This window comes from Rattus norvegicus, chromosome 7 (genome assembly GCF_021556685.1).
Source record: "Rattus norvegicus strain SHRSP/BbbUtx chromosome 7, alternate assembly SHRSP_T2T, whole genome shotgun sequence".
In the NCBI taxonomy this organism is placed as follows: Eukaryota; Metazoa; Chordata; class Mammalia; order Rodentia; family Muridae; genus Rattus; species Rattus norvegicus.
Genome location: NC_141540.1, coordinates 42,473,907 through 42,486,450, shown reverse-complemented (window position 1 = coordinate 42,486,450; position 12,544 = coordinate 42,473,907).

Below are 12,544 nucleotides of genomic sequence, written 5' to 3'. Positions count from 1 at the left end.
CTCTGAAGTGTGCATTTGTACTTCCTAGTGGTACTAAAGAAACAAGACATGATAATTAATTTTCCATTGTAAAATGAGTATATTTATTTTGTAGCTTTATCAAAAACTTTCCTGAGTGCATTTCATAGCCTTCATTTCTGTTTATTTGTGGGTTTTTGTTGTTGTTGTTGTTTTGTTTTTTGCTAGCATTCACAGTATTAGGTTTGTTTGTAGAATTTTCAAATAATTTTCGCATTCCTTGCATTTATCTTCTCTGTTTAATTCGTACCTCTTTTCCTAGCCTATGGACTCCTTTTTAGTTTAATAGCTCATGTTCATTTTTTCCCACTTGCAGAAATAAATATAAATCGTATAAACTACTGCTTCCATATGATACGTAATAGGATTTTTAACAATGTCTCGATTTGAACTACTTGCTTAATAAAAAGCTTTAAGGCTCCATCTGTTTTGCTAAAATTTAATGATTTTAATTTTCCTTATTAAATAAGATTCCATCTCACATTTTTACCACGTATCTATCATCTGTCTTTCTGCTGATGGACATCTGTACTGATTCTATTCCCTTGCTGTTTGAATACTGCACCAATATCCCCAGATACATCAGTTCTTCTGGTAGAATACACAGTCCTTCCGGCATATGTACTGGAGTGGTATAAGATAGTCTTTCAAAGTAGTTTAAAGAATATTAAACATTTTAAGTTACTTATCCATTTGAGATTCCTTTGTACAGAAACTCTCTCATCACTTTTTGGATAATATTTTCGTTGCAAGATTTGATTTTGGGGGACTTAATTTTTGCAGGTTCTTTTTTGTATATTTTAAATATTTACCCCTTTTCTCATGTATACTTTTGACCTCATTCTATAGACTGTTCTTTTCCCTGATAGTTTCCTTTTCAATGCAGAAACCTTTACATTTTATAAATCATTGGTTGTCAATTATCTTGGGTATTTCCCATGCTAAAGGAATCGTGTTCAGAGAATTCTCGCCTATACCTACATCTTGAAGATACTTCTGTATGTTTCCCTCTGGCAGTTTTACCATTTAACATGTCTTTGGTCCATGTAGAATTATTTTTGTGCAGAATGAGGTTTGGATCCATTTTGATTCTTCTTAATATTTTCTCTAGCCCCATTTGTTGAATTGATTGTCCTTTGTCTCTAATGCAAGTCTTTTACATTGCTGTCGAAAATGAGGTTGTCATCACTCTGTGGTTTTTTGACTAGCCATTCATTAGGGTCCATTGGTTTAAATGTCTGCTTTTAAAGCAGTGATAAGATGTCTTTGTCACCACAGCTCTGTAGTACAATTTGAGGACAGGCATTGTGATACCTCCAACAGTGTGCTTTTGTGCAGAAAGCTTTGGCTTTGTGATTCTGTGCCATTTTGGGTCTACTTTTTTGTTCTGTGGGGAATGTCACTGTAATTTGATGAGTATTGTATTGAGCCAGTGGGTTCATTTTGGAAGTATAACCATTTTCACGGTATTAATTCTACTAATCAAAGAAAATAACGATTCTATACATAAGCTAGTGTCTTTGTTTCCTTGGTTTTAGTGTCTCGGTGATTTACTATGGAGGTCTTTCACATCCTAGGTTAGGTTTATTCCTAGGTACTTTACCCCATGAACAGTTTAAATGTGTTGCCTTTTCTAAGCATGCATCTTACTGATATATATATATATATATATATATATACATATATATATGCTAACTATTGTATGCTGATGATGTATTTTGCAGCCTTACTGAAAATGTTTATTGACTCTAAGACATCTACAGAAGAACCTTTTGCATATAGAATTATTTCAACTGCAAATAGAGTCATTACATTTCTTCTTTTGTTTTTATAATCCCTTTCATATATTTTTAAGTTATTAGTCTTTCTATTATTTTGAGCACCCAATTGGATTAGATTGGAAAGAGTAAGTACTCTGTGTTATTCCATGTTTTTGGAAAAATAGTCTCAGATATTCCCCAGTTAGTATGATGTAGGCTAGAGCTTTGTCATATATATCCTGAATTATTTTGAAGAATATTTCAGCAATTCTTAAATTCTTTTGGACTTTTGTCTTAAAGACATGTTGAATTCTATCAAACGCCATTTCTTCTTATATTAAATTGCTATTTTCTAGTTAATGAAGAATAAAAAGCATTTTGTACTGAATTTCAATATAAGAAGCATTTGTCAAAAACAACACAGCACAGTCAAGAAACCAATTTAAATAATGGTCTTATAATAATACACACTGAAAGTAAAAGCAATTTTGAAAGATATAGTTTTCAATGTAAGAGATTGGAAATTTAAGAAAAGTATAAGCCAAGCACAATATAGATGGAAAACATAAATCTTCAATCATAAATCAGTTCCATGTTATCAAATAAAGTTAATTGATCCACTCATAAATGTATTGCCTTTAAAGGGAAAAAAACAGAAAATGCATATGAAGATTTCAACCAAAGTGGGAAAGGTCAGTAATTACATACACCAAACAAACAGACAGACAGACATACAAATTCAACAGCAAAAATGAAAACCACTTGGAAATGAAATGCTCATTTCTAAACAATCTGTGGGTAAAAGAAGAAGTCTTAAGGTAAATTGAAACACATAAAGCTGGATGAGAAGGAAATGCCATGCTAAAATATGTGTGACTCATGAAGCTGAACTGAGAGGTTAATGTATAAAGACACAAATCTATATGTGAGAATAAAGGACTCTCTCAACTAATGATCTTAATTCCCATTTTGATTTTCAGGAAGTCAGAAACATAACATTGCACATTAGAGGAGTCATAAAGATAAGAACAGAAACCAGTGTAGTTTAAAAACAGGCAAATAAAAATAGCAAAGAAAAGAAAGTAATCATGTACAATCAATGAATTAGTAATCTTATCCATTGAAAAGCTCATCAGAATTGATAAAAACTTCATCCTCCACATATTGTAGTAGATGATGATTAGCAGAGGCTCACTTCTGGTGAGATAATAAGAGATAGCAGCCCTAAATGAGACATCCTTATTCCACTTCAGGTACAAAGCTCAGGAGTCATCATGTGGGGGGGGGCAGGAAGACTTTAAGATCCAAATGCATACAGCAGTTTTGTTCTTAATGGTCACATGTCAAAGAATCTCATATGTCCACTCAGATATGGGTAAGCTACCACAACATGACACTCTGGATTTTACTTTAGAGAACTATGCTGAGCATAAATAGCTATTCTCCAAATGTTATATAGTGATTGGTTTCATAACTCCTTGATATGACTTCATCCAAGATGAGGGTGGTTGGCAGAACCAATGAGAATAATGGTAAGCGAAATATATAATTCCTTTAAATATTAATGATGAGTTAAAGTAAAAGTAAAAAGTTAACATAAAATAGTAAGTCTTTTAGCTTGGTATTGGTTAAAATAGGAGCATTCTGAACCTCTACTCTGTCAATATTCATATTCTAGTTATCATTCTGCACTACAACATTTCAAGATGTAACTACTGGAAAAGATCAGGTTCAGAGTCTAGAAAATTTGATCTTATAGAAATTAAATCTCTAGCCAAACCTGAGAAATGTAGCTAAAAACCAAGGTACAAAAATCATTGCAGAAATTATTAGTGACATTGATTACTAGAATTAAGGAATTTTTAAGGATATTCGTATACTCATAATATTATATGTGTTTATAAACCTCAACAATGCATATATTGCTTGAAAGCAAAACAATTACATGGAACAATTGACAGCACAATTGTTTTATGAATTTAATTTATGAACATTGCATTCATGTGAAAAAGAATAGTGTTGCCTCATTTAGGAGGACTGACTAGGGAACCTTCTGTCAAATCTTTGACAGCAGCTTTTCCAAAGATAGGTAATAAGCATTTAGTTGCATCATAAGGAAAAGTATGCACATTAAAATCTGAGATGAAATAAAATCAGAGACAGCAAACCACATAGGAAATGTAAAAACATTTTCCATAAAAACTTTGCATTAAAGACTATAAGTACCATGTTAGTAATTCCTGTAGCTTGACTTTGAACCCAGACATCCTGTACTCTAATAACATCTCTCAATTACAAAGGATGACTGCTGATATAAGTCAAATGTTTTATACTAATTATAATTAAAATGGCAATATAATATGATTTTCCAATTAAATTAAACATCTTGATTATTGATTTGCTAAACAATCTAAACAAAAACTTAGAATGAGTGCATAAATTAGAAATATGACCAATCAAATACAAGGCAAATGTAGACTTAATGGATTAGGGTTGTGATTATAGTAAATACATTAGATGAAATGCATTTGAGCTGAATATAAAGATTGTAAATCATATACTTTTAATAAAATTAAAACCAGTAAAAAAGTATTGAGGAAGGTGGCCAAAATTTCTCCAAGAATATGGGGGAGAGAAAACAATAATCAGAATATATTGTATGAAAAAATAATGTTTTCAGTATAAGAAGAGAAAATAATTGAAAGGAAAGCTTCTCCTAGATCCTGCACATTGTTGAACAGAGCAGAGAATGCAGGTCCAAATCTCCCCTCCATGATAACAGTGGCCATATCTTACTAAGAAACATGTGATCATTTTAATTGGAGTTTACTGATACATAATTTGGATTACAGTTCAAACGTGCTATTAAGTCCAATTTGGTGGAAGGTAAGACCTCTTGGTATAAATACGGTAAGTTTTTTCTGGATGTGTGAAATTTTAATTTTTTTCTCTCAATCATTTATTGTTGATTATGTTCTACTTAACTGTGTAATAAAACCCTAACAATAAATGAATTGTATTTTTACATGGAAAGGCTTTTACATGCCATTGGGTCAAAACATGCTGTATAGGATTTATCATCATGTGCAATTTAGAATTGAATTAAATTTATATTTTATTCAATAATTGGTCTCCTTTATGGCCTCTAGGGGGGAATATGTTGCTTATATAACTCATGGTCTTTTCACACAACCTGAAGGATTCAGCCCTGTATTGAAGGACGATGGACAAATCATTTTTAATCAATGACTCAGAAATAACCTACCTTATTAGGAACTATGTATATTGACTCATACCACCTTCTATTTATAAGTAATTATAGTCAGGCTTTTTATTCAAAGAAAAGGGGGCAAGTTCACTGCCATAGAATTAAATGTTTAAAATAGAAATGAACAATTGAACTACATTGAACAAAGAACGGCTACAAGTTCATTATAGGGTATGTTGTTTGTCTTGGTTTCCAGGAAGTAATTCTTTAGAAGTAACAAATTGCAATTAATTTGTTAATCCCTGGGGCCCTAACATTCTCTGCTGTTTCCTGGAGGACACCTTTATACAAAATTAAATGTGCTACATATTAAATGCAATTATTTTTTTAAATTCCCCCCAAACCTCACCCATCATTTAGAATTCAAGGAAAAATATTTGAATAGTAGGATGCGATATGGTGATTTTTGATACTCATGAAAGAGAAAATTAAAACAAAAGTGCTAAGGGAAGTAAAGTTGAATACATTCATTATAACCAGTGCTGATTTTATAAAAGAAACAATTGAAGCCTTTTTGTCCTTCCTGAATTTTCACAAGCTAATCCCTGTGATTTTAGATTGCAAAGACTTTCTGAACATTCTTTTCAGACATTTGTAGTGGCCTTGCACCCAATTTCAAGATTTCCATTCTTTTGAATTTCAGTGCATTTGATCACTACTCTCTTTGAGTACATTCTCCTGTAACATTTAACTGGGATGAAAACGTGCCCCCTGTTCAAAGACATTGACCTTTCTGTTTCTTCACTTATTGTATTGATTTGTGTCTTCTGCCTACTAGGATGTGTGACAAAATAATTAAACATTTCACAAATTTAAAACAATCCAAAGACAAAAAAAAGCAAAACCAAAAACCAAAAACCACCACTCATTGCCCATCATTTAAAGAAGTTTGTTATTTCTGTTTTCAGGATCTATCTTGATCTTGAGTAAAGTTTAGTTCTTACAAGTATTAAAATTATTAGATTATGTATAATAACTCTCAAAAGACCTACAAAATGGTTACTGTACTAATATCATCAAATGATAAAACACATGAGTCACCAACCTTTTAACTTATTTTTGCAGAGTGCTTTGTATTTTATAGAAACACATTAGTAAAAATTGTTCATTAAGCACAATGAGCAGCTGACTTACTTTGAAAAAAGAAAGCTCATGTTTACTGTATGCATTAGCAGGATATAAACCACTGAATATGTTAAATTAATGTTTAATACAATTAATATATTATAACTTAAATATAATTCAATTAATATATTGAAAAGTTTTTAAATGATCATTTTTGGCTGAAGATGTAGCTCAGTGGTTGATTGAATTCCTAGTATGTCTGACATGTGAGAAGACCTAGGTTTCCCCTGATATTAAAGAAAAAGCTGAAAATGTAAATAAATTGAATAAAATAGCAAAAGATGGAAATATGAAAAGTAACAATATCCTAAATCTGTGTTGAATAAAAGCCTGAGGATTACTTGAAAGATCGGATCTACAGTTCATGGGTAGTTAATAACAGTCGAAAAAGGTATCACTTATTATGGATGACTTACAATTTATAAAATTAATTTCATGTGTATATATTTAGATATTTAGTCCTTTCAACTCATTAAATAGCCCCTTATAATCCCATAGGAACCTGCATCTTAGTAAATCACCTTGTTTGATGCCTAATCAGACAAGATGCTGAGAAAATGATCGATTTTTCATTTGAAATGATTACTATTATTGCTCTAAATTCACATTTAATTTCATCCCGTCTGATGACTCTTTAATCACTCTGAAAGTCAGATGAGAGTAACAGCAAACTCAGGGATTTTCAGTACTGGAAATTTTTTACTCTGCCTTCTTGATCTGATGTCTTTCAGATTTGACATCTTTATGTGTGGGCATAGCTAAGACACAAGTAGTTACAATGGAGTGTTAACTGTTCTGGATTAGAAAGGAAATTAAGAATGACCTTCCAGCTTTTTTCTTTAATCTAGTTCATGGCCTTAAAAAAATAACATCTATTTAATATTTTCATTTTAGCTTGTCATTCTGTTATTTGAGCACTGTATTGCCCCTGACATCTCTTTAACGTGAAGCATATGTGAATTAAAAACTAGTTTGACCTGGACCCACAGCATTCTGTACCCAGATTCCATGGGGAGAAAGCAGGACTCTCAGAAGTGTGGACAATTCTGAGAGCAGAGGTGACACCACCACTTCCGCTCACATTCCTGGCCCAAGAGAACCTGCCTGGATCCCTCAGGACACAGGAACATAGGAGCAGTCTGGGATAGGCTCCTTCCAGTTTCTGCCTGTGCCTGGACATGAACCTGTGACACAGCTCTCTATACCCAGATCCCACTGGGAGAAAGCCAGTCTCCAGGAGTTCGGACCCACAGTCTACGCGGATGTAGATCTGTCCTGAGAGACACAGCCAGAATATAGCAAATACATAGGCGAAAGCCATCATTAAACCACTGAACTGAGAATGGGACCCCTGAGAAAGGACTAAAAGAGCTTGAATGGGGCTTGAGACCCCATATGAACAACACTGCCAACCAACCAGAGCTTCCAGGGACTAAGCCACTACCCAAAGACTATACATGGACTGATCCTGGGCTCCAACTGCATAGGTAGCAATGAATAGCCTAGTAAGAGCACCAGTGGAAGGTGAAGCCCTTAGTCCTGCCAACGCTGGACCCCCAGTGAACAGGTTTCTTGGCAGCAGGGCAGTAATGGGGCGAGGTTTGGGAGGGGAACACCCATATAGAAGGGGAGGGGGAGGGGTTAGGAGGATTTTGACCTGGAAACCAGGAAAAGGAATAACATTTGAAATGTAAATAAGAAATACCCAATTTAATAAAGATGGAAAAAAATAAGAAATCACAAAGGGAGACAACCCTGGAGATAAAAAACCTAGGAAAGAGATTAGACTCTAGAATCACCAACAGAATAAAAGAGATAGAAGAGAGAATCTCGGGGACAGAAGATACCATAGAAAACATTGACACAACCATCAAAGAAAATGTAAAAACACAAAAAGCTCCTAACCTCAAAAAAGAAAACAAACAAACAAACAAAAAACAAAACAAATAAACAAACAAAAACACACAAAAAAACAAAAACCATGAAATCCAGGACACAAAGAGAAGATCAAACTTAAGGATAATAGGTATAAAAGACAGCAGAGATTCTCAACTGAAAGGCCCAGTAAATATCTTCAACAAAATTATAAAAGGAAACTTCCTTAACTTAAAGAAAGAGATGTCCATAAACATACCAGAAGCCTACAGAACCACAAATAGATTGGACCAGAAAAGAAATTCCTCCTGTCACATAATAGTCAAAACAACAAATGCACAAAACAAAGAATATTAAAAGTAATAAGGGGAAAAGTTCAAGTAACATATGAAGTCAGACCTATCAGAATTATACCAAGATTCTTGCCAGAGACTATGATAGTAAAAAGATCCTGGGCAAATGTCACAGAGACCTTAAAAGAACACAAATGCCAGCCCAGGCAACTATATCTATGAAACTCTCAATTAACATAGATGGAGAAACCAAGATATTCCATGACAAAACCAAATTTACACACTATCTTTCCACAAATCCAGTCCTACAAAGAATAATAGGTGGAAAACTCCAACACAAGGAGGGAAATTGCACCCTTGAAAAAGCATAAAAGTAATCTTCTTGCAACAAACCCAAAGGAAGAGAGCCACACAAACATAATTTCACCCTTAACAACGAAAATAACAGGAAACAACAATCATTATTCCTGAGTATCTCTTAACAACAATGGAGTCAATTCCCAATAAAAATATGTAGACTAACAGACTGGATATGTAAAGAGTATCCATCATTTTGCTGCATATAAGAAACATACCTACATGACAAAGACAAACACTACCTCAGAGGACAAGGCTGGAAAACAATTTTTTAAGCAAATAGTCCCAAGAAATAAGTTGGAATATCCATTCTAATATTAATAAAATCAATTTTCAACCAAAAGTTATCAAAAAAGATAAGGAAGGACACTTCATATTCATAAAAAGAAAAATCCACCAAGATGAACTTTCAATATTGACTATCAATGCTCCAGATGCAATGCCTTACTGAAGCTCAAAGCACATATTGCACCTTGCACAATAATAGTGGGAGACTTCAAACTCTAATCTCAGCAAGGGACAGATCATCAAAACAGAAACTAAATAGAGACAGAGAGAAACTAACAGAACTTATGAACCAAATGGATTTAACAGGTATCTATATAAAACACTTCATCCAAAAACAAAAGAATATACCTTCTTTTTGATACCTTCTCCAAATTTGACAATATAATCATCCATAACACTGGCGATAACAGATATAGGAAAAATAATCCCATGCAACCTATCTGATCACCAAAGACTAAGGCTGGTATTCAATAACAACAAAAATAACAGAAAGCCCACATAAAAATGGAAGCATTTACTGAAAATGAAGGCACAACATGCCCAACCTTATGGGACACAATGAAAGCAGTGCTAAAAGAAAAACTCATATCTCTGAGTGCCTCCAACAAGAAACTGGAGACGGCATATATTAGCAGCTTGACAGCACACCTAAAAAATCTAGAGCAAAAAGAAGCCAATACATCCTAGAGGAGTAGAGAGCAGGAAATAATCAAACCCAGGACTGAACTCAACCAAGTAGAAACAAATGGAACTATACAAAGAATCAGCTAAACCAGGAGCTGGTTCTTTGAGAAAATAGACAAGATAAATAAACCCTTAACCGGACTAACCAGAGGTCACAGAGAGAGTATTCAAATTAACAAAATCAGAAATGAAAAGGGAGACGTAACAACAGAATCTGAGGAAATTCAAAAAAATCATCAGATCCTCCAACAAAAGCCTATATTGAGCAAAACTGGAAAGCCTGGATTAAATGGGCAATTTTCTAGATGGATACCAAGGTTAATCCAGGGTCAGATAAACCATCTAAAGAATCCCATAACTCCTAAAGAAATAGAAGCACTTATTAAAAGTCTCCCAACCAAAAGAAGCCCAGGATAAGATGGGTTTAGTAGAGAATTCTATCACACCTTCATAAAAGACTAATACCAATACTGTCCAAACTATTCCACAAAATAGAAAGAGATGGAGCACTACCCAATCCCTTCTATGAAGCCACAGTTACACTTACACCTAAACCAAGAAAAAAACCCAACAAAGAAAGAAAACATCAGATCAATTGCCTTTATTAATATTGATGTAAAAATACTCAATAAAATTCTAGAAAGCTGAATCCAAGAACACATCAAAACAGTCATCCATCATGATCAAATAGACTTCATCCCAAGGAAACAGAGATGGTTTAATATATGGAAATCCATTAATGTAATCTACCATATGAACAAACTCAAAGAAAAAGAAAACCCATGCTCATTTCATTAGATGCTGAGAAAGCATTTGACAAAATTCAACACCTCTTCATGATAAAAGTCCTGGAAAGAACAGGAATTCAAGGCCCATATCTAAACACAGTAAATGCAACACACAGCAAACCAGTAGCCAATATTAAACTAAATGGAGAGAAACTTGAAGCAATCCCACTAAAATCAGTGATTAGACAAGGCTGCCTACTCTCTCCCTACCCATTCAATATAGTACTCTATGTCCTAGCCAGAACAATCAGACAACAAAAAGAGGTCAAAGGGATACAAATTGGAAAAGAAGAAGTGAAAATAGCACTATTTGCAGATGATATGATAGTATACTTAAGTGACCTCAAAAGTTCCTCCAGAGAACTCTTAGCATGATAACAACTTCAGCAAAATTATTGGATAAAAAATTAACTAAAACAAATCAGTTGCCTTCCTCTACTCAAAGGATAAACACTCTGAGAAAGAAATTATGGAATGATACCCTTCACAAGAGTCAAAAATAAAAAAAAATACCTCAGTGTGACTCTAACCAAGCAAGTGAAAAAGATCTTTATGAGAAGAACTTCAAGTCTCTGAAGACAAAATTTGAAGGAAATCTCAGAAGATGGAAAGATCTCCCATGCTCATGATTGGCAGGATTACCCATCTTGCCAAAAGCAATCTATAGATTTGATGCAATCCACATCAAAATTCCAACTCAGTTCTTCATAAAGTTGGAAACAGCAATTTGAAAACTCATTTGGAATAACAAAAAGCCCAGAATACCAAAACCTATCCTTAACAATAAAAGAACTTCAGGGGGAATCACCATCCCTGACCTCGTGCTATAATACAGATCAATAATGATAAAAAAAACTGTATGGTGTTGGTACAGAGACAGGCAGGTAGTTCAATGGAATAGAATTGAGAACCCAGAAATGAACTCCTATACCTATGGTCACTTGATCTTTGACAAAGGAGATAAAATCATCTTGGGGAAAGCTGGATAGCATTTTCAACAAATGGTGCTGGTTTAACTGGTGGTCAGCATGCAGAATAATGCAAATTGATTCATTCTTATTACCCCGTACAAAGCTCAAGTCCAAGTGGATCAAGAACCTCCACATAAAACCAGATATAATCAAACTAATAGAGGAAAAAGTGGCGAAGGGCCTCCAACAAATGGCCACTGGGGAAATCTTGAACAGAACACCAAAGGCTAATGCTCTAAGATCAAGAATCAACAAATGGGTCTTCATAAAGTGCAAAGTTTCTCTAAGGCAAGGGACCCCCTCATTAGGACAAAACAGCAACTGACAGATTGGGAAAAGATTTTTAACAATCCTACATCCAATGGAGGACTAATATCTCATATGTACAAATAACTCAAGAAGTTAGAATCCAGAGAGTCAAAAAGCCTATTAAAAATGGGGTTCAGGGGGTGCGGGGAAAAAATGGGGTTCAGAGCTAAACAAAGAATTCTCAACTCGGGAATACCGAATGGCAAAGAAGTACCTAAAGAAATGGACAACATCTTTAGCCATGAAGGAAATGCAAATCAAAACAACCCTGAAATTCTACCTCACACCAGTCAGAATGGCTACGATCAAAAGCTCAGGTGACAACAGATGCTAGAGTGGATGTGGAGAAAAGGAACAGTCCTCCATTGTTGGTGGGATTGCAAGGTGGTACAACCACTCTGGAAATCAGTCTAGAGTTTCCTCAGAAAATTGGACATAGTGCTACCTGAGGACATAGCTATACCACTCTTGGGCATATACCCAAAAGATGTTCCAAAATGTAACACAGACGCATGTTCCACCATGTTCATAGCAGCTTTATTTATTATAGCCAAAAGTTGGAAAGAACCTAGATGTCCTTCAACAGAAGAATGCATACAGAAAAAATGTCGTGAATTTATACAATGGAGTACTACTATTAAAACAATGACTTCATGAAATTCATACCCAAATGGATGGAACTAGAGAACATCATCCTGAGTGAGGTAACACAATCACAAAAAAAAAAAAAAACACACATAGTATGTACTCACTAATAAGTGGACATTAGCTCCAAATCTCAGACTACCCAATGATACAATCCACAGAC